At 38.1% G+C, this 24,853-nt stretch overlaps 1 pseudogene; it reads right to left on the bottom strand.

Annotated features, from left to right (window-relative positions):
* Positions 1-579: 579 nt before the first annotated feature.
* LOC103004618 (acyl-protein thioesterase 1-like) lies at positions 580-21,336 on the bottom strand (annotated as a pseudogene).
* Positions 21,337-24,853: the final 3,517 nt, after the last annotated feature.

Here is a 24,853-nt window from a genome sequence, read left to right as displayed (position 1 = left end):
GAGCCCTATAGAACACATCTTTTTTTCTTAAAGTAAGCAGTATTTCTCTTTATTAACCCTTAAGAGCATTACCTCTACTATTAGGAATAATGTAATACCACCTCATTCTTAGTATATATTACAATCATTAAATATAGATGAAAACATATAAAATTACAGATACTGCATGGTGACTTCGTCATTTGGGAATAAATCTACAGACTAAGTCAGAACATGCATAAATCATTTATATTTAACTGTTCCTTTATACCTGAACAAGTTTTCACTAAGCATGCTAATAATTTTCAAATGATGTAATAAAAAATCTGCTTGCAGTATTTGGCTGAATTACATTTGGGAAAAAGAAGCTAGCTGTTTCACTTATTTCAATACTTGTATAGTCTGGATCATATTATACATGTATAGAAACTTAAAAGATCATAAATTTCCCATGAGGAGACATTATTTAGTCTGTGTCATGGTATGTATTTGTAAAACATTTTAACACTGCAAACATTAGAAGTTTCAAGATGGGGCACTGGAAAAAGTTTATACTCTACTACAATGATGCTGGGTACTTTTCCACAAGGCCTCTTAATGTCAATCAACTGGAGGTGGGAGTTTACCAATGAATTGCTTGATAGCCATCATTTCCTGGTGACATGAACTGGGTTTTGAAGGTTACATTGACTGCATTTACCAATGTTTTTAGCTTTTCTACAGCAAGAAAACCGACCATTAGGGCAACTTAAGGGGAGTAATCTCCATGGTACTGGAGAGTAGAAATATCTCTATTAGCACCACTGATAGAACCCCGTGGAATCCAAGCCCCCAGTGGAAGTCAGCAACTGATTGCAGTGCTGTCTGCCCGTTACTGCTGAGTGGTAACAGCGGTGTGCAAAGATGAAGCTCCTCCCTAAAAAAACTACCCAAAGTAATAATGTTAAAAGGAATACTCTTCTTCACCTCTGCTCTATCAAAGCTTTTACATTTTCTGCTGTCTGTTTAATTCCAGGTTTATCCTCCTGTGAATCTGGTGAAAGCCCAATAATATAGCCATTTAATGTAACAGGCATAACTGACGCATGTAGGTAGATATATTTGAAATGTGAACTTCTGATACCTGTAAAGCCTTCTTGCCCATCCAAGCCCTGTATCTCTCCATCCACCAGGAAAATCACCACAGCAGTTGCCTTTCCAGGATGAGCAGGACAGGAAATCGAGCAGATACATCGGAAGCTGAAAGGAGAACGTGGTCCGGCCAGCTACAGCCCCTCTGAAGAGCACAGTTTAAAAATCATGGATCATGGCCAGTGGTTTTCAATCTTTCTCCCATATTAGAATCACCTGGAGAGCTTTAAAAACACTCTTGACTGGGCCCAAGGTTGTTGATTTCATTGGTCTGGGTGGTAGCTTTAGTGCCTGGATTTTATGCCCAAGGTCCCCAGATGATTCTAATTTGCAGCCAAATTAGAATTCTGGACCCCTGGTCTAGAAGAATGGTTCTTACACTTTTGCTTGCATCAGAATCAGCTGCGGGGCTCATTAAAGCAGGGACCCGGCCCCAGAGTCTCTGATTCAGTAAGTTGGAGGTGGAGCTCCATGATTTGCATTTCTAACAAGTTCCCAGGTGATGCTGTTGGAGATAGTCAAGTGACCACATTTTGAGACCCACTGATCTAGAGTAATGCTATCCAACAGAAATGTAACATGACCCACATATGTAAAGTTTTCCAAGCAGCCAAGTTTTTTAAAAAGTAAAAGAAACAGGTCAAATTCATTTAAATCATATATTTTATTTAACCTAATACTATATCCAAAATATTTGTATATCAACATATTATCATTATAAAAATTACTAATGAGATGTTTTACTTTTTTCATTGGTACTAAGTGTTTGAAATCTAATGTGTATTTTATACACACCGTACATCTCAATTTTGACACCAAATTTTTATCGGAAGTGTTTTTCTGTACTTAGATTTTATAAAATTTACAGTTGAAGTAGTAGATGCATATAACCAAGTTGCCGCAAACATACTTAAAAGTTTTTTCATAATGAAATTGAGTTTTATATTTAAATTAAAACCAAATAAATTTCTTTTCCCCATTTGAAAAATGTAAAGACTATTTGGTCTACTGAAGGTTGATCATTAACATTACCTACCTGTTTCTACCTGTTTGTGTAGGCAGTTTCCATATTGGTAATGAATTGTGTTCCTAAAGTTCATATGTAAGTCAATCATATTGCATTTTTTTCACAGAAACAATACAACAAATGCTTCCACAGTAGCCTTTAAAAGCCCATTAACACATAATGGCTGAAATATCATACAAAGAATAAAAGAGTACTTCCCTGAAGATTTTAAAACATATTTCTGCATAAAATGTCTGACAAGTTCCAAATCGGTACTCCATGAGTAGAATTCTCTTTCAATATGCCCTGGGAAAATAGAAGAGCGATATAAAGATTTATTTCTCAATAGATATGAACTATGTCACTTTCTTTAAAAGGCAGAATCAATTACAGTCACATCTGGTTTGAAATAATAATTGTTTTATCTCACTGCATAAATAAAGGACATTCATACAACCTGTGCCTTAAAAAAAAAAATCACAGAAATATTTCCAAATGCAAAATAGTTCCCATTTTTATACTAAAATTAAAAATAAGGACTAGTTCTAAATTTAAGTCCTCTGCTCAAAATTCTCCAGTGGCACCCACCTCACTCATGATAGAAGTCAAAATCATTACATGGCCTACAAGGCCCCATAGGAACTGCCCCAGTCCCTTTATCTCTGTGGCTTTGTTACCTTTATTTTCCTCCCCCCTCTCCCGCTATTCTAACTGACTGTGACTGCCTTACTTTTCCCCAAATAGGATAAGCACATTCCTACCTCATGGCCTTTGCTCTTGCTGTTCCTTCTCTGGAGCACTTGTCCCTCAAATATCTACATGGCTCCCTCAATCCCTTCAAGTCTTTGCCCAAATGTCATTTTTCATCTGGGGCCTCCACCAACCATTCCATGGAATACAGCAATCGCTATTCTTCCTTCACCCACCTTCCTTACTCTCTATGGTTCTTCCTTACTTAATTTTTCTCCATATAACTTTTTATATTTAAATATAGAATGCAATTCACTTATTATTTGTTTGTCATCTCACTACCATGACCACTAACATGTCAACTCCATGGCAGTGGAGGTTTTATATCTTTTGGTCCTTTCTGCGAAACCCAACACTTCCATGTTCCAAAACTCCACATAAACAACTTTTCTAACTTATTTCATGATCTATTTATTTATACACACATTTCTTTCACATGTATTTTTTTTATTTGACTGTCTCCTTTAAGTCTTCTGCATAAAGGGAATAGATCCCTTCATCTTTGGCAAAAGATTTATCTGGAAATAATTAACGAGCCATCAGAATTGGAGATAGAAAGTTCATTGTTGCAATGGTTGGCACAATAGCCTTTCAAATAATCCTCAGTTTTCAAATCATTCTTGAAAAATTCACGTTTACTGTATTCCTATAGAATGGCATAAATTTGGTTGAGGCTGTTCTCTAAGGAATACTCATTTGGATTGTACAACTGTATAATGTTTTATCATCCTGTACAATTATATCTACTGTCAATAAAGTATCCATTCATTAGTAGCATGTCTTGTATTATTTAAAACCTAAAGTTACATCTATTATGAAAAAGATCCAGTGCAATATTTTTGCTATTCAATTTCATTGAATTGAAATTTTACTACTTCCTTACATTTGCTTTTTATCAATTAATCTAGATAAAAACCAACCCCCATCACTGTCATGAATAAATCTGTATCATTGCTTCCAAGTGCTTTTTAGTATAGCAACTCTGTCATTCGTTGGTATGATTTTTTAAATTCAATTTATTTAAACTAAAACAAAAAATGAAAACACTTCACCCATTTCTCCCACCTCTCCCACCCCCTCCTCTGGCAACCACCAATCTGTTCTCTGTATCTATGAGCTTGTTTTTGTTTTTTTTTTAAGATTCCACATATAAGTCAGATCATACATTATTTGTCTTTCTCTGTCTGACCTACTTCACTTAGTACCATACTCTTAAGGTCCATCCAGTTTGTTGCAAACGGCAAGATTGCCTTCCTTTTTTATGGCTGAATAATTCCATTATATATATATAATGTGGATATATATATAGATCACACTTTCTTTATCTATTCATCCATCCATGGACAATTAGGTTGCTTCCATATCTTAGCTATTGTAAATAATGCCACAGTGAATGTGGGGTGCATGTATTCTTTTGAGATAGTGTTTTGTTTCCTTCAGATAAATAGCAAGACGTGGAATTGCTGGAGCATATGGTAGTTTTATTTTTAATTTTCGGAGGCACCTCCATGCTGTTTTCCATAGTGACTGCACCAATTTCCCTCCTCCTGACTGTGCACGAGGGTTCCCTTTTCTCTACAGCCTCACCAACACTTGTTATTTGTTGTCTTTTTGATAACTGCCATTCGAACAGGTATGAGGTGATATCTCATTATGGTTTTGATTTGCATTTCCCTGATGATTAAGTAGTAGGTTAGAATATAGAGTCTGGAACCATAATTCCTGGGCTTCTATTCCAGCTTTGCCATCTCCAACTTGTGTGTCCTTGTTAACTTACTTACCTCCCCTTGTTTCCTCAGATGATTTAGCCTGACTAGTGATAAGCACTATATGAATAGTTATCAAATGAAAACCAACAAGATGAATAAATCAGGCACACTACTCTATGTACTTAGTTTGAACTTTTAAAAAGATAACACTACACATCACCATCACTAGAAGAAACTGGAGTGTCCTAAGGATATAATTTTTAGTTAGAATTTCAGCACTTAGACGTTTTGGCATTAGAAAGCAAAATTAAGTGACTTGACAAGTGTTGAGTATTAATTCTGTAGGCTTATCTAATGTACTAGATTCTTCTCGTATTTTTTACTCTCATAACAAAGTAAATATTATTTGAAATCACTTGTTTTTGTTTAAATTTCGTGTTTTTAAATTTGGAGATGAAGTTGCTTCAAAATATAGTTGAATCCCTGGAAGTTCCCCTGATTTGTTAGTTTTTCCAAGATATCACCACAGAACAGCTTCCATAACACATCATTTCTCTATCCTGGTCCATTTTTTATGAGTTGCATGCTACAGCTGACCACTCTCATTGGCCATTGTACCCGCACTAGTCCAAACCTCTTCCCTAGATTGAGGAGTGGTAGAGCTACTCAGATTCTATGGGAAGCAGGGAAATTATGTTATGAGAAATTTGGAAAAGCTTATAGGGTATTCCATTTATCTATTGGTATGTAACATATTACCCCCAAATTTAGTGGCTTTCAACAATAATAACAATTTCATTCTCTCTCATGGTTTCTGCACGTGAGAATTTGGGAAGCCTCAGCGGGATAGTGCCAGCCCAGCCTCTGTCACATGGTTGCAGTTAAACAACCAGTGAAAAGGGGGGTAGCTTAGAGTAGCTGGAGGCTGTCCAGGCACTTCTCTCTCTCTCTCTCTCTCTCTCTCCCCCCACCTCAAGTACTATCAGGCTCTCTCCATGGGGTCTCTCATTGTGGGCTAATTTGGGTTCCTCACAGCATGACAGCCTCAGAGCAGTCAAACTGCTTACTTGGAGGCTGAAGCCTTCCAGAACAAGTATTCCAGGGAACAGGGTAGAAAAAGTGCTTTTGCTTTTGATTACCTAGCCTTGGAAGTCACAGATTGTCACTTTTCCATACTCTCTTGATCCAGTCACAACAGCCTGTCTCAATGGGAGGAGTGCCAAAGCCACACTGTAAGAAGAGCTTGTGTGATAGGAGATTTGTTGCAGCCATTTGGAAAATACAACCTGCCACATAGGCGTGTGAAGAGATCTATTAAAAGGTTTGTTCCCATCACATTTTTTAGATACTAGTTTATCTAAAATATGCAGTGGGCAGTACACTTGACACAAAGTATTCACACCAATAAAAAATGTGCATAAGGAAACAAGAAACACGTATTCTAGAAAAGCAGCCTAGAGGGTAAACTGTAATTCAGTTTAGATACAGACCCCCAACCTTTACTACGTCTTCAGTGTACCAGGTTTTGGAGTCACCGATGATGATTCTGAATATTACAAGATTTCAAAGTGCTTTCTAAGTTGTTTTCAATCTGATTTAATGAGGTATATTTTCTTTTAATACTTTGAAAAATGACAGTACATAGAAAATATATATATTAGTGCCAGAATATTAAATTAGCCATAATGCACTATTCTACAATACCTTAATTATCTTAAATAATTAGGAGGTTACTAAATTAGTCTAGTTTCATAGACTGTTAACAAGGAGCAGTGAAAGAATTACATATTAGAAACCAAAGACATCTGGGCCTGTTGGAACCACGTATTGGTTTAGTTTTAGTAAGAATACCATATTAAAAGTAATACTGAACACTGAATACCGAATGGAGTTTTCTCTTTTTTTAATTTGGAAAAACCTGCTCCCAAACTGTTGATGGCTTGTTGTATTTTACAGTTCTGTAATGTTTGAAGTTTGTATAATTACTTTTACATTCAGAAAAAACCAAAACTTTAAAATTTGGAACATACCCGGGGGTGTCTATAATTATAAAGCAGAAACTAACACACCATTGTAAAGCACTTATACTCCAATAAAGATGTTAAACAAAAAAAACCTAAAAAAAACCCCCCAATATACTGTAAAATTTTAGGAATCTCGATTTTTTTCTTTTGTTCCAAAGGTAATTTAAGATGACAATTTGGCATATGCTGCTTTACAGTATGGATACTCTAAAATCTCTGCTTGCCAGGAGGCACTGAAGCCAACTACATAATGCAACTCTGAGACAGGGAGGATAAATTTCATAATACCCTCCTCTGCCAAACACCTGTGTGGATCCACCCTACTCTTCTAACTTTTAAAAAGCTGGACTAAAAACAAACCAAAAAAAAAAAGATTAAAATTTAAAGTTAAAAAACTGTGTAGAAATGTAACCATTTTTCATAACACTATATATTGAATTTACCATTTAATGCAGACTCACCCAAATAACAGATTATCGTGGAATTTCGTTAACAAATAATTGATTTCCAAACATAACATGATGCTAATAGCAGTTCTGTAAATGACAATATTATGTGGCTTTTTTACTTCTTAGTATCTGCTTCATGTTTTGAAAAACTTGATGTTAAAGTTAGAGAAAATACACATTAAATATGATTGAATTTCAAATAGAGTTTTTCAATCACAAGAAATGTTTCCAAAAAAACCACTTAAATATCTCCTTTTAATGAATAGCGAGTAACTGCTTGAAAATTGCCGTTCATTTCTGACACTGTGTGAAACTATTCGCCTGTATAGCTCAAACAGATGTTATAAAAAATAATGAATCAAAAAATCACACCCATAAAAGGGCTAGCCTTATTTGGTTGCCTTATTTAACTTGAATTTTAAGAGACAGAATATTCTGTGTTTTTGGAGAGCAACTCAAAACACATCGACTTTGTTAACATGAAGCTCGTGGGCTGTATCTAGCGGTTAGCATACAGTGACTGCCAGAAATACAACTAAGCCAGCCTTAGGCACCAACTATCAATCTGTAATGTCACCAGAAACCTGGCATTTCAAATCTAGTCCTAAGCTGAAGCTCTAATACCGTGGCAGAGCTCCAGACCTCCTGGTTTATGGGAGAGGGAGAAAATGTGTATGAAAGGTTGTACTCAGGAGAGTTACACAAGAGGTTCATTCATGACACATGAAGAGACTTGGGAGAAAGCACGTAGGCCAGGGTGGAACTGTGGAGTACTAAAATAAATTTTGCTGCAGTGGAAGCAGCAGGACCAAATCATTTTCCTAAAGACATGATCTAATTTCTGAAGGAAAATTGGGAATTTGGGGGCAGGAGAAAAAAATCGTATAGATTCGGCAGGAGAGTTATTAAGTCACAAGTCACTATGGGGTTCTGAAAATAACCAGGCTTAAAGGAGAAGGGTAGGGATGGGGGGAGGGATATAAACCTTAGATGTAATAGTGCATTTCCAGCCCTGTGCTTATTCAGATTTGGGGGATAGGTATTCTTTGCTGGAACCATACGCCAAAAAAGTTGGAGGAAGTAACCAATCACCTTCCCTGTGCTTCCCCCCACCCCCAAACGCCCCCGACAGCCTGTTTATCATCTGTGGTTAATGGAGGTTAAAAGGTGGATTCTGAGAGCACTTTCCTCCCCTGCTCTGTCATGCAGTGAAACTAGGCTTTGGAAAGATCTGAGGCCATTATGCCCTTACCATTGTCTTCCTGTGGTGGAGAATAATAAGGCAGGAATCAAGTTCTATCAGGTGAGCCGGACCGGACCTGCACAAAAACAACAAATAATCCCCCACTCTCCCTCTTCAGCCCTTACCTTGCCTTTCTTTATGCTTTACTAAACCACTACTGATGGAATGGGGAAAAAAAAAAAAAAAAACAGGGAGCAAAAAATGAAGTCTATGCTGAGCAGAAGAATGGAGGAAACTTCTGGAACACAGGCCAAGTTAGAGCAAAATGATACAAATCACTGTTAAAAGGAGTATACCAAAATGCCTTCAAGCTTTTGGAATTAAGTTCAGAAACAGCTCTACGTTTGTCAGAGAATAAATGATTGAAAGTTGTACAGGTCATGTCCCAGAGTTGATTCGTACTTGACTTGTTAGCCCTGTCTACAGGGAAACTGATACATAGTAGGAGAAAATACAAATATTAAATCAACTGGACTTTGTTATATATAGTTTTGCTTGCAATTTTCCTGATAATATCTGTTGGAGAGACATTAAATCTATCTCATGAGAATAAAATAGTTTTTTAATCACAATATCTTCCTCCAATCTGTATATATTCTTCATAATAGATCTGTACATAGCAAAAGTAAAAGGGCATAAGAACAAAGTCATATAAATTTGAAGCCTTATAGTAGTTTCTGAACAGTTAAAGAACAGCAGAGAGAAGCACAGTATTTTAATTTTCTTGTACCTCTTGTACCTAAAGATCCCACTTTTTCATATGCCCTACTCCTAGCTCCCACATCTTAAGGAAGATACAGCCTTACAATATTTTTCAAAATTACCTGCTTTAAAACCTTCATCAAACTCAGAGGAAAGAGCTATTTCTTCCCTTAGTGATACATTTTACTTGAATTTATGTTCCTTTTGTTTCCCAGTTCTACTCCTGACAATCATTATGATCTATAATATTCTTACAGGAACTAGAGTACTTAATAAACCCAGCCTAAACTTGAAATCTCCTTAGAGAGATTCCTTTTAGAAATTTATAAATAAATATTTACCACACTCCAATTATTTCAAAACCATCAATAAATGTAAATTTATTTATAAACATAATAGTTACATGTTTTTTTCAGGTATCTCCTTATTTCTATACAGTCATTTAATAAAACTATCAAATCTATTAGTTTTACAGTATGGAGGTTCCTCAAAAAACTAAAAATAGAATTGCCATATGATCCAGGAATCCCACTCCTGGGCATATATCTGGACAAAACCATAATTTGGAAAGATACCTGCACCCCTATGTTTACAATAGCCAAAACATGGAAACAACCTAAATGTCCATCAACAGATGAATGGATAAAGAAGATGTGGTACATGTATACAATGGAATACTACTCAGCCATAAAAAAGAATGAAATAATGTCATTTGCTGCAATATGGATAGAACTAGAGATTATCATACTAAGTGAAATGTCAGACAGAGAAAGACATATATCATTTGATATCATTTATGTGTGGAATCTAAAATATGACACAAATGAACTTATCAATGAAACAGAAACAGACTCACAGACATAGAGAACAGAACTGTGGTTGCCAAGGAGGAGGGTGGGTGGGGGAGAAATGGATTGGGAGTTTGGGATTAGCAGATGCAAAGTATTATATAGAGAATGGATAAACAACAAGGTCCTACTGTATAGCACAGGGAACTGTATGCAATATCTTGTAATATACCATGATGGAAAAAGAATACATACATACATATATATATATATATATATATATATATATATATATATATATCTGAATCACTTTGCTGTACACCGGAAACACATTGTATTGATAAATCAACTATACTTCAATAAAATAAATGTTTTTAAAAATCCATCAAAAATTAAATCTATTAGTTTTCTAATAGGTTGCTAATATTTCTACCCATTCAACTTATTAAAACGAAACAGAAGTTAAATGCTACAAACAAAACTTAGGGGGGATAAAATGTTGTTGGAGAACCATAAAATTAGATACTTTTTAAAAAATGAGTGAACTGAGATCTAAGTAAGGATAGTTCTGCTGGAAATATGCTCCCCTTACTATGAAATACTACTGATTTATTGACATCTACCCTAAAGGCCCTTTTAACATTTTAGTTACAACATCAGCGTCTTCCTGACAGTAGATAAGGTAGTTCTTGATGTATTTTGTTGTCTATTAATGTGTAAGAAGTTACCAAAAAACTGAATGATCTAAAATAACATTTTTATCTCACAGTTTTTGTGGGGCAGGAGTCTGAAGGCAGCTTAGCTTGATACTCTGGTTCGGGGTCTCTCTCAAGGCTGTGTCAAGGTGATGGCCAGGGCTGCTTTCATCTCAAAACTCGACCAGGGAGGATCAGATTCCAAGCTCACTGAGGTGAATGTTGGCAGGATTCAGTTTCTGGTTGGCCTTGCTGGCTGTGTGGGACTCCGCACAGGGCAGGGCAACCATAGCGGCTTGCTCCATTAGAACAAGCAAGAAGAACTGGAGAGAGAGAGAGAGAACAGCATGAGTTTCCAAATTTCAGGAGCGACATCCATCGCTTTTGCCTTATTCGATTCTTTAGAAGCAAATCACTAGGTTGTCTACACTCAGGGAGAGGAGATTGCACAAAGTGTGTGAATACCAGGAGGTAGGTGTCTTTGGGAGCCATTTGAGAGACTGCCTACCACACCTGATATGGGAAATTCTTTATAATTCCAGAGCTTTTTCAGATCTCAACACTTTTGGATAACAATTTCCAAGGGTTAGTGGTTTTTATTTTAATAAAATGTGGTCTATTTTGTACTTTAAGATTTTTTAAATGGGGGGGACGGAGAAATTTCTTATAGGCATTTTAAAACAATTGCCTAGTTTTCACTGATTAATGCTATATCTGAACATTCCATATATCAAAACCACTTTTTTGACTAAACAAAATTAAAGCGAGCCAAAATGAAATAAGTAATATATTTTTCCAAAATATGCTTCAGTATTGAGCTAGATAATATCATGGAATATAGCTTGTTTGATACATCTGTCATTCATAACTCTCATTTTACAAATAAATTAAGATAAAGGGCCATGATAGGTGGACATTACAACTGTTTCCAAAAAATAAACAAATCCATAAAACAGTCTAGTCAATTCTTTTAAAAAACTTCCCCTTCTCACTAGGTCAAGAGTTCTCAACCAGATATTTTTGTATACTTATAGATGTCAAAACTTGATGTGATTGTGCATTTTCTGTAGAAGGAGTTAATAGCATTCATGAGCTTCTCAAAAGAACAAGAACCATTGCCCTAGGCAACAAGGATTTCGGCACTGAATTCTCATACAGAGTCTCATGAATTTGCTTCATATAAACACAAAAAAAAGTAAAGCAAAATTTATTGAATTTTCTTTTAAACTGTCCATTTCATCAATGTAACTAGTGTTGAGCTCCATAGTCACTCAACAAATATTTATTGAGTATCTACTAGATGCCAGCCACAGTTCTAGGCAATGGAAATACAAGTCCCATCCTCAGGGAGTTCACATTCCTGAGGGTAAGGGGGTGGAAGACAATAAATAGTAATGTATACTATATTTGGTGTGATAAGCGTTGTGGAGAAAATAAGCAGGTTTTTCCTGAATTCTTTCAAGCTTTCATGGAAATATACAGTTCACCATAAATCAGCCCTTCTGATCTTTCATAAAACCTTTTAACATCAGTAAAATACACTCAGTTCAGTCCAGCGAATATTTATGCAGCACTCACTATGGGCTGCGTATTGGGCCAGATGCTGGAGAAACAGAGATGGACATGCTTCTCTGAGAAGTTTATATTATTGGATTAGAGGGATCACCTCCTCTAGGAATCCCCTCTGTGATCATACAGCAATCTGGGCATACCTTTATTGTGCTTACCTCCAAGTCAAATCTGTTGAAGTGTATCTCTTTGCTGCTTGATTATGAGCTCTTTGAGAGCAAGACATACATTTCATTAATCTTTGAATGCCTAGTGCTTGGGGCATGGTAGTTCAAGGAATGTTTGTTGACCTGCACTTGAAGAGACAGAGGGACTGCACATGCCCCAGGACTTTCTCTAACTTCTATTTTAAGTAGTAACATGCAGAATGACTGACATTTTTCCTCCCTTAGGTTTTAGTCAAAATCAATGAATGTCGTTGATATGAGATCTGTTATGACATAAGAAATGTCTTCATCAAGACCATATGCTTTCTTTCTAGGGAAACTGGTTAGAAACACATTGCTGGGTTTTATCAACCAAAAAACGTTCTTCATCTCAGTCGTCTCCCCCTTTCCTGACCCGAGCCAATGGCACAGCTCCACCCATCACGTTCTATCTCAGCTCTTGCCCTGAGATCAGCAAGTGACCTGGGAAATGGAGAAAAGAGGATAATGTTATTAAGGCAATGACCTGATCGTGTCTGCTTCGCTGGCAAGTTTTAGAAAAAAGGCACATATTAAATTTTCCAAAACAGGAATCAGATTCAAGTGTCAGGTCTTCAGGGAAATAAAGGGATAGATAAAAATTCAAATCAAACTGAACTTCTCAAGGTCAATGTGTACACTGTATCAAAACAATTATTAACATCATGTAACCATTTCTCTCTGAATAAGGATGAATTCTCTGCCCACACCCAGCAAATTTTTTTTTTATTCTAAATTTTTGTCAAAGGCAAATGCTTTCCCACACTCAGAAATGCATTCTTGGTCCTCCAAGTATTCATTTTATGCCAAGTTTCAAAGTTTTAATTCTAAACTCTTTTGTTTAGTTTTTGAAGTATACATTATAGCACAAAAGAACATCTTTTTGTTTGATTCAAACAGTTAATCATTATTTCCATGAATTCTTGAGAAAATTACTTTTAATCTAAGAAGTAGAAATTCCACCAGATAATCTCATTTTTTTGAGAATATAACAGATATGCAGACATGGAATCAAAGGCCTGCATCCTCATTTTGTTGCTACCTTACTGTATTAATACAATTAGAAATATGTTACTATGGCCCAGGAAGAGTTGGGTTTATATTAACAGTCCTAATAATAAATTAACTGCCCTGTATCAGCCAGGAGAGAACTCTCTAATAGAATGACACAGTGCTCTGTCATTGTCTTTTTTCTTTAACACTCTTCAACTTTTTAGATGAAACTGTAGCAGGCATACCTTTTAAACAAGTAATGTAAAATATATTTTTTATAATGTCTTTAAATTATAATAATAGTTCATGCCTAATATAGATAATTTAGAAAACATGGATGATGGAGGAAATCATCCATTGTGGTGTGACTTTTCTTTCTCATGGGCAAATTATATTTCTTGAACAAATTAGCATGGCTCTGAATTTTTTTGTGTTTGCTTGATGCCTATTTTATAGGCCTAGCAACATATTAACTAAATTTATGAATGACATGGAGACTGGAAGCATAGGTAAGAGAGTAGAGGAGAGAATTAAGATTCAAAACCTCTCCACAATATTGTACATCAACTATACCTCAATTTAAAAATCCGAAAACAGGGCTTCCCTGGTGGCGCAGTGGTTGAGAATCCGCCTGCCAATGCAGGGAACACGGGTTCGAGCCCTGGCCTGGGAGGATCCCACATGCCGCGGAGCAACTGGGCCCGTGAGCCACAACTACTGAGCCTGCGCGTCTGGAGCCTGTGCTCCGCAACAAGAGAGGCCACGATAGTGAGAGGCCCGCGCACTGCGATGAAGAGTGGCCCCCGCTCGCCGCAACTGGAGAAAGCCCTCGCACAGAAACGAAGACCCAACACAGCTAAAAATAAATAAATAAATTAATTAAAAAAAAATCCGAAAACAAACAAGCAAAAACCTCTCCAGAGGCAGGAAGAATTAGTTGAAACTAACAAGATAGCAAAGGTAAACCGCAGAGCTCTAGTACAGAAAAAACTGTGTAGCATAGGAAGGGCACAAGGTGTCCAGAGGGGAGTTCCTATGGAAAAGACCAAGTCCTTCTAGTTGATGACAACTTAGTATTGGGCTATAGTCACTCCAAAAAAGATAATGCAAATTTATGTCCCAGGAGTGAAGTACAGAATCCAGGTGAAGGGAAGAGATGCTGTCTCTGTATTCCATGTCGTTTGGGCTACATCTGGAGTATTGTTTTCATTCTAGGGGCACATTTAAAGACAACGTTGATAAATCGGAGTCTTCCCAGTTGAAATTTTTTGTTGAAATCATGTTATATAAGGAATAGTTGGAGGGACTGGTGATCTTCAGCTTGGAGAAGAAAAATCTAATGGAAGACAAGTTAGCTGCCTTCAACAATTTGAAAGGTTTCCTTCTGGACTGTTCCGGAAAGCATAATTAGGACAAGGAGTAGAAGAATTGCCATTCAGCTTTCAGCTGAAGTGACACTTCCTCAGCAACACCTTGCCTGATGTAGCCGCCCAGTACCATGTATGTAACCCTATTTTAATTTTCAGTGTAACAGGTATCATTATCTATTATTTAATTTTTCCCCTGTAAACTTAGTTCATTTAATTTTTGTCTGTTTGTCCGTTTTTTCCCACTAGAATATAATTTCCCTGAGAATAAGGTCCCTTCAGCTTTGTTCACAGTTAGATACTGTAGCTTGAACAGTGTTCCTATAAATATTTATTGAATGAATTAATTTACAGAGAAGCAGATTTGGGCTTAACAGAAGAAAAAAAAATTTTTTTCTGTGGGGATCAATCACTGAGCCTACTTTACATTAACCAGTTTTGTCTTTATAGTTTGTCATTAGCTATTTTTTGAGCACTTATATGCCAGAAATAGGCAAAGACATGGCTCAGAGAAGCTAAGTAACTTTGCCCCACCTCATGTTGCTAGAACTGGGATTGTAATCCAGCCTGTCTGTTTGCAAAACCAGTGGGCTTTATACTATACCAGAAACAGAACAAGGTTTTTATGATGAGTTTCCCATCACAGGTGGACTTTAAGTCAAGGTTAGATGACCATCCATCAGGGTGCTAAGTTATACTAAATAATGGATTCTTTCATTGGGTGGGATGTTGGATTAGATCCAACTGTAAGAGTCTGATTCCATGATGTAATTCATGATGGGAAATTATTCTACAACAGGATTTCTTTCTTTTGGAAATAACAAAAGAGAAAGTTAACCTTTTCTGAAAGTGTTGCTTGGAACCCAAGAATGTGAATTTACACAATTACTGAGACATTATCCTTTATTCCTAGCTGGATGGTGTGGAACGTGAAATATATTTGTGTTTCAAATGTGATAGTTCCTTAGGAAAAAAAACCCCAAATCTTTGAAACTATAAAATGGAAAGTTTTCAGTAAAGTCAGAAAACTGTGTAGTAATCTCATAAATTGTTCAGGGTGAATGTCTAAGCAGAGGTTATATAATGAACTCTGAAAAGGAGTCAAACAATGGAAAAAAGGAAACAGACATTGGCAATGTCCCAGGAGTCATTCTTGGAAAGAATAAGTATACCTGTTACAGTATTAGCATTAATAGGATTAGCTGATACTATTACCTTATACCTTGAATATATTAAGAATCATGTTTTTTTTTTTTAATCAAGTACTGAAGTTTTTTAAGGTGTCAATGTCTGATGAGTATTTCATTAATCAGAAATGTTTGCCTCTGGTGTTTGAAAGGAGTTACTTTTGGATTCATGGACAAAAGATATTCTGAAAAGAGATTAGTTATGATGCAGAGATAAAACAATAAATCATGGCCTCTAGAAAGGTCATAAGTGACTAACTTTGTGAGAGATCTTTTTCAGAAATCTTGAGCACTTCCCAACCTCCCAATTTTTTGCTAATTCTTTTTGGTTTAGCTTTTTAATGCTCGTAGATAAGGATATTCCTAGTTAATTTTCTTAAAAGGCTATGGTGATTTCAGCAGCTATTCATGTGAAATTAATATGCTTCTTAACTGATATAAAAAATTGAGTGAAAGCAAGTTATAATGTATTTGCAGAATATAGAATACTGGCCTGTTTAGTCGATCATTCCAACATAAAGGTGACTTGTGGTATCCAAAGGAATCATGCAATGGTTGAAAGTGAAAAAGTCAAGTGAATTCAGTAGACGAGAGAGGTCAGGTAGATGAGAACTAAAAATGGATTTACAAAACTGGATTTTAAAAGTCCTTTTCGTATGTGCACCTGGCATATAGAAGTTGCCTGGCAAATGTTAGTTTCCTTCCTTGCTCTGTATTATATGTTCAACTTCTGGCAAAGGAAACATAGTTGAATAGTTGTATCTTACATTACACTATAGACATGACCCTGAAAAGTGTAAGTTGAAATTGTATACACTAAATATCTTAACTGGATTATTGGGATCTGCTTTAATATTATTTGTTAACAAGTTATAACCTTATCATTTCTACATTGTGTAAATCTGAGTTGTTTTAAGAATGTTTTGCTTGCAGTACACATTTTTAGCTGTTGAGAAATGGGTCATATCTTCTTGGCATAAGATTCAGAATAAAAAGGCAGTATATGACACCTCCCTATTCAAACCAATTATGAAATAAACTGCTATAATTCATTTATTCTTAAGTGGCAATGTGATAGGATCTGAGAAAGGGGTTCCACTATTCTGCTTTTTGTTGAATACAACACTCCAGTCTTGAATTAAAAAGAGTAAGGGTAGGTCATTCAAAATAATTACTTTTCATATAAACACCCTGGTCAAGTTATAAAAATTTTACCACCTCTTGAGGCCATTTATCACTGTACAGTTCCCAAGAGAAAATTAAGATGGAACTATTGAAAACAAGTGAAAATACACGACAGTAATTAACAGTGGAGAAAAAGCCAACTCAGACATAGGCGAGAACATAGTATGTGGGAGAAACCAGCTGTGTGACCATAGCTTAATAATGTGGAGTTCCTGATGGCGGGGCCTAGAGCATCTTCACTTCAGACTAAGGCTAATTGCAGTATGCCAAGATTTGCCAAAAGCATTCTCTTTCCCCCATTATACATGCTACTTCTTTCCTCCTCTGTGTATCCCACATTCTTAATTATATAACTCACTCTCCATAGAAGAGATAAGTTCTTTTAAAAACATATAATATGTAAAATCATGTTTTTACACCAGAGGAATCTTCAGAGTACAGATGTTCTGATATAGTATTTTTCTAGTTTTTGTTTGCTTTAATTCTTCTGAGGAAAAGAGTGCATCAATAACATTGTGCAATAATAGATAATATTAAATGTCTTGAGAGTAACTCAAATGCTTGCAATTTCTTTTTCTTTTTTTCAAATTAAGGAATTTAGCACTTTTTTTAACATCTTTATTGGAGTGTAATTGCTTTACAATGGTGTGTTAGTTTCTGCTTCATAGCAAAGTGAATCAGCTATATGTATACATATATCCCCATATCTCCTCCCTCTTGCGTCTCCCTCCCACCCTCCCTATCCCACCCCTCTAGGTGGTCACAAAGCACCGAGCTGATCTCCCTGTGCTACGCGGCTGCTTCCCGCTAGCTATCTATTTTACATTTGGTAGTGTATATATGTCCATGCCACTCTCTCACTTCGTCCCAGCTTACCCTTCCCCCTCCCCCTGTCCTCAAGTCCATTCTCTACGTCTGCGTCTTTATTCCTGTCCTGCCCCTAGGTTCTTCAGAACCTTTTTTTTTTTTTTTAGATTCCATATATATGTGCATACGGTATTTCAGAAAGAGAAGAACAAATGCTTGCAATTTCTAATTTTAAGCTTTGGCATTTTTATCTGAGGCAATAAAAAGAGGAGATTGGTTCCAAGATTAAGTAACAACTTGTAGATCACAAAACAGCAAGAGCATCTGTGCCTTGTAACGGTGACGAACAATAACACACCTGCTCCTGTAACACCCACACCATCAAGGCCCTACCGCTATGTTCTAAATGGTGAAGACCCTGCCGCGATTCATTACATGCCCCCTGAAGGAGACTGAAAAGGAAACTAAGATTGTTGGGTACCTAGTTTACACTAAGCATTTTGCTAGGCACTTTTACATACAGTACCTGGCTTCATTCTTACCGGCATCCTGCAAAGTGAGTATAAGTATCCCTATACTCCACTGATAATTCTTCCTTGAAGAATGATACAGTCATAGATGTTACATTTGATAGCATTTTTTTCTGCTGATAAGATGAGGGTGAGATAGATTTGGAGGCTACATTGCCCAATATGACAGCCACTAGCCATGTGTGATTATCTAAATTTAAATCGGTTAAAATTAAAAATTCAATTCCACGGTCACACTAACCACATTTCAAGTGCTCAGTAGCCACATGTGGCTAGTGGCTACTGAGTTGGACAGTGCAGACTACAGAACATATCCATCATTGTGGATTGTTCTATTGGACAGTGCTAATTGGAGGCTTGCAACAATTAGAACAGATGGCAATTTTACTGGAGAAAACAAAAGTGGAGTTGATATACAATTGAGTAATTAGATTTAATAGTGAAATAATTTTTGCTCAATGATCATTTATCATGTGACCAGGGACTAAGGTGGCGTGAACATCTCCTTCAGCCAGACTAAACTTTAGATAGGCTTCTTCCTCATTCTCGGGTCCCCGTCCTCCCTTTTCTTAGATCACTGTCTTTAGAAAACTTGTAAATTATTTCTCTGTCCCTTAGAGATGCCCTTTAAAAACTCTCTTGCCAGTTTCACAATCCAGGAATATCTTCCTCCATGACCTGGGAGCTATCTCTTTAAAATGTAATCATCAAAGGAGACAGCACCTCTATCTCCCAGTTCCCTGGGAGGGTAGGAGCCTAAATTCAGTGGGTACCTTCTTCCAAGTTGCAAAACCACCTCCTGTCATAAAGGTACGAGGAGTTTATTCTTCCTTTGGATAAAGCCACTTAGCAAACACAGATGGCCTATGACTTTCCCTAACATTCTCCAGCTCCCCCAACCCTTAAAAAACCTACCCTTCTCCAGTGAAGCTGGGTTCAGAGTTAGTTCTGACATTCAGAGTTAGTTCTTCCCTAACGCAATAGCCTTGAATAAAGTCTTTCTTGCCTGTTTAACTTTGGTGCAATTTTGCTCTGAAGGAAGTTTTCAGAAAATGAAAATAGTCATTCAAACTACTGTCTTAGTTTATACTGAAAATAGTTTTGATATTCTTTTCCTAAGGTCAACCCCCTGTTGAATGGTCTACCTAGGCAATCAGACAGTTATGTGCACAAGGTGAAATGGTTCGATTGCAAAGGCAAATACAATTCCAGGATTGAAGGGTACAGAATTACAGTTACATGTAGCTATGCCTGATACTGCTTCAGTGCTACACAGACCTGTTACCCAGCTTAACGGCTGTACCATGAAAACACGATGGGAAAGGAAGCCAAGCTTTTTGATCTAGGAATAGTTTCTTCTGGAACATACTCTTTCTCTAGCTGAACATCAAGGTAAGCCCCACCTAGGCTTGGAATGGTGGAGCTGGCTTCTCAGGTGGGTCCCTCCAGTGATCTGTTTCCATTAGGATTTTCAGGCCCAGCCAAGGCCACTTCTAGCCCAAATCTACACTCCCAGCCCTTCCTCCAGTTTATATTCTCTGCAAATTTCAAGGAATTAATCATCATGTCTGTTGGCTTCTTCTCAGCATTTTGCCAAAGCTGAATCACTATTAATACAAAAACACTTCCTTTTCAGAGAGTAAATCCAATAGTTTGGAGAGAGACAGCTCTTTAAAGGAATTTTCTTTCCTTTCTTCATGACATCTCAGGGCATTTCCTTCCATTACCACCTGGGCACCAAAGGCGGGTCAGGAAATGTTGACACCACCCAGCTCTTGTTCCTGGTTAACCACTTTTTTTTTTTAAATTAATTAATTAATTTGTTTTTATTTTTGGCTGTATTGGGTCTTCATTGTGGTGCACGGGCTTCTCATTGCAGTGGCTTCTCTTGTTGTGGAGCACGGGCTCTAGGCGCGGGCTTCAGCAGTTGTGGCATGCGGGCTCAGTAGTTGTGGCTCACGGGCTTAGCTGTTCCGTGGCGTGTGGGATCTTCCTGGGCCAGGACTCAAACCCGTGTCCCCTGCATTGGCAGGTGGATTCTTAACCACTGTGCCACCAGGGAAGCCCACCACCCTTTTTTAAAAAAAAGAAAGCTAGACTTGAAAAGAGATGGCTTTTGGGGGTGGAGGTGGGAGCAGGGGTCGGCATGGAGCAATCACAAACTTTCATTAGAACTAAAGATACCTGCTAATGTAGAGATATACATTTCCGATGCTTTATAATTTTCAGAAAGCTTTCATGTTAATTCTTTCAAATCTCCCAACAATCCTGTGGGAATGGGTTTTAATGTTTGCCCACTTTACAAAAACGAAACAAAACAAACTAGGAAGCTTAGAGACACTGAGCGGTAAGCAGAGCTTGTAGAAGAGATGTCTGCCTCTACCATCCCCACTTCTCACTGCCATTCTCTGTAACCCGTGGCAGTTTATGCTTGGGCTCCTACCACTGACTGAAACTACCCCCTCCAAGGAGTAGTATAGTAGTCCCACGACCTCTTTGTGGAAACCTTTCAGTCCTTATCTTCCAAGAGTGTCATCAGCACTTGACTTTGTGGGCTACACTCTCCTTGGTTTCTGGGACACCACACTCCTTTGTATTTTCTCTTGCTTAACTAGTTGCCCATTTAAGGACTTAACTTCCTCTACCTCAGAACTTTCCAACAGGCAGAAAGCAAAGAGATATTGATTGCTTTACCCACACAGTGCCTGGAAGTACAGAACCTCCTAGCTGATGGCTGTCATTACAAGCATTTTTATTCTGTGATCCTATGAAGGCCACTAAGAAGAATGGATCTGAAAGTGTGCCTCTCTCCTTCCCAGCAACACGGAACTCACTTCCAAGGCCAAGTTGCACATCAACTTTAGCAGCCCAAAGAGGGGAGTACACAGCTCAAGTTACAGCTGGCAGTGGTGGGGAAGCCAGGTAGGGAGGGGTTCCTTCTTACGGGAGCAGCAATCAGAGGACCAAATTCAGTCTTCAGGTATATTAGTGCCAACTCCACTTTTAGTAGTCTCCAAGGTAGCTGCAGGATGGCCATCCTAACAAGGCAGGCTTGTTCATCAAGAGAAAATTTGATTGGCAATCCCACTCTTGGGCATATATCCAGAGAAAACCATAATTTGAAAAGATACATTCACCCCAATGTTCATTGCAGCACTATTTACAGGAGCCAAGACATCTAAGCAACCTAACTGTCCATCGACAGATTAATGGATAAAGAAGATGCGGTATATTTATACAAAGGAATATTAGCCATGAAAAAGAATGAAATAATGCCATTTGCAGCAACATGGATGGACATAGAGATTATCATACTAAGTGAAGTAAGCCAGATAGAGAAAGACAAATATCCTTACGATGTTACTTATAAGTGGAATCTAAAAGAAATGATACAAATGAACTTATATACAAAACAGAAATAGACTCACAGACATAGAAAACAAACTTATGGTTACCAAAGGGGAAAGGTAGGGGGAGGGATAAATTGAGAGTTTGGGATTAACATATACACACTACTGTATATAAAAGAAATAATCAACAAGGACCTAATGTATAGCACAGGGAACTATACTCAATATTGTATAATAACCTATAAGAGAAAAGAATCTGAAAAAAATAGATATATATGTGTGCATAACTTAATCCCTTTGCTGTACACCTGAAACTAACACAACATTGTAAATCAACCATACTTCAATTAAAAAAGAGAAAATTTGATTGGATTCAAAATTCATTTTCATGGAATTTACTATTACATTTGTCAATGAAATTAAAAAAAAAAAAAAAGGAAGGGCTGGGACTTCCCCGGTGGTGCAGTGGTTAAGAATCCACCTGCCAACCCAGGGGACACGGGTTCAATCCCTGGTCCGGGAAGATCCCACATGCCGCGGAGCAACTAAGCCCGTGCGCCACAACTACTGAGCCTGCGCTCTAGAGCCCGTGAACTGCAACTACTGCAGCCCGCACGCCTAGAGCCCGTGCTCAGCAGCAAGAGAAGCCACTGCAACGAGAGCACACACCACAACAAAGAGTAGCCCCCGCCTGCTGCAACAAGAGAAAGCTCGTGCACAGCAATGAAGACCCAACGCAGCCAAAAGAAAATAAATAAATAAAAATAAAGTAATAATATTTTTTTAAAAAAAGGAAGGGCTGATGGATTCTTTATGTACAATATAATTTTAACCATCATAAATTTTTGAGTGGTTATAAAAATTTTTATTACCTATTTGCATGAACATTTCTCACCATTGGTAATAATCAAGAATATGAGAATCGGGCTTCCCTGGTGGCGCAGTGGTTGAGAATCTTCCTGCCAATGCAGGGGACATGGGTTCGAGCCCTGGGCTGGGAGGATCCCACATGCCGCGGAGCAACTGGGCCCGTGAGCCACAATTACTGAGCCTGCGCGTCTGGAGCCTGTGCTCCGCAACAAGAGAGGCCACAATAGTGAGAGGCCCGTGCACCACGATGAAGAGTGGCCCCCGCTTGCCACAAGTAGAGAAAGCCCTCGCACAGAAACGAAGACCCAACACAGCCATAAATAAATAAAAATAAATAAATTAAAAAAAATAAAAGCTTAAATTGCCATCTACTTATTAAAAAAAAAAATAAAAAGAATATGAGAATCAAATTCCCTGAGCAGAGGAAAGAAACCATGTCTGTTTTAAGACTAAATGGCATGTATTATCCAGAGCCCTGTACCAGCCGAGAGGCCCAAAATCCAGCAACACCTCCATCTACCTCTTCACTGATTTTGATTCTCAAGCCAAAGTGCCACACGTCACAGAGCCACCATGTCCAGTTCCAACAGAGCTGTGTTGCACGGGAGGACCATGGATTCCAAGGTGGCAGGCCCCTGGCCTGGAGCGGCAACAAAAGCACCTCCAGCCAGGGCTACTCCAGCTCTGCAAGTCCCTGGGATGCCAAGCTGGTAGAGCAAAACTTTGCAACAGATATGAACCTAAACTTCCCAAACCTGTCAGTGATTGGGCTCCGCATCCTCCTGCCCACAGCGGCCGGGCTTAACCTGCTCCTGACGCCACGGCTGTGGTCCAGCTGAGGTGGCCAAGATTGCAGACTCTGTGGGCCCCCATGCCCTCTCCCATTCCTCATCACCCCCTCCTCTTTCCCTTCAAGCAAGTTCTCTGCCTCCATGAAGGAAAAGGCTCCCTCCGCCTCTCTGGCCCCACTGGCAAGGCCACCAATTGGATCCTACCGGGGATTTGTGATGAAGAAGGTGAAGATCTGCCCCAAACTGCTGCCACCCGATCCGTTCCCTCGTTGCTGCTTGTCACTGCCTCACATTCCCAGCAAAGGCGGGGGCTACTGCAGCCTCTCCTGGCCATGGAGAAACTCCCTACCCCTCCCTGGAGACTGCTTCTGATGGATGATGGATCCCCCGTGGGAACTCTTGGGCTCTAGCTCCTGGAGAATGCTGTGAGTTTATATTTTAAAAATAGTGTTCATAGGGCTTCCCTGGTGGTGCAGTGGTTGAGAGTCTGCCTGCCAATGCAGGGGACATGGGTTCGAGCCCTGGTCTGGGAGGATCCCACATGCCGCGGAACGACTGGGCCCGTGAGCCACAACTGCTGAGCCTGCGTGTCTGGAGCCTGTGCTCCGCAACAAGAGAGGCTGCGACAGTGAGAGGCCCGTGCACCGCGATGAAGAGTGGCCCCCGCTTGCCGCAACTAGAGAAAGCCCTCGCACAGAAACGAAGACCCAACACAGCCAAAAATAAATAAATTTTTAAAAAATAAAATAAAATTTTAAAAAATAATAATAAAAATAAATAAATAAATAAAATTTAAAAAAAAAGATCCAACTCTCTGCCCTCATGGTGCTTCCATTTAAAAAAAAAATAGTGTTCATAAAGAAATACATTTCATTCTTTTCCCCAAGATGTGGGGAAAATTATCTCATTATCTAGGCCCTGCTGTGCTGTGTATCCAAGCCATGTTGTATATTCTACTGCCCATGGCTTCATTCAAAGGGATTTGGAAGACAAAAAAAAAAAATTGAAGAGATCATATATAATTAGAAGGAAAATATATCCATTTCAAACAAAATCTGATATTAAATATTTTACAAATTCAATATTTAGCATTCCTACTACTTTTAATTTTATTTTCTTATTATAGTTATAGTATATAAAGAAGTTATTATTATGGATTGAACTCTTTTTCCCTCCACAAAAAGATACGTTGATGTCCTAACCACCATTTCCTCAGAATATGACATTATTTGGAAACAGAGCGATTGCAGATATAATTAGTTAAGATGAGGTCATACTGCAGTAGGGTGGAGCCCTAATCTGACGGGTGTTCTTACAAAAAGATGATCATATGAAGACAGAGAGATACACAGGAAGAACAGATAATGATGGAGGCAGATAGCCGAGTTATGCAGTTTCAAGCCACACACACACACAAAAAAAGCCAAGAACTGCTGGCAAACTACCAGAAGCAAGAAAGAGGTAAGGAAAGATTTCCTTTACATGTTTCAAAAGGAACATGGCCCTGCTGACACCTTGATTTTGGACTTAAAGCCTCCAGAAC

The sequence above is a fragment of the Balaenoptera acutorostrata genome, chromosome 14, assembly GCF_949987535.1.
Source record: "Balaenoptera acutorostrata chromosome 14, mBalAcu1.1, whole genome shotgun sequence".
Taxonomy (NCBI): Eukaryota; Metazoa; Chordata; class Mammalia; order Artiodactyla; family Balaenopteridae; genus Balaenoptera; species Balaenoptera acutorostrata.
Note: the sequence above shows the minus strand (reverse complement) of the source record. Positions and strands in the feature narration are given on the sequence as shown.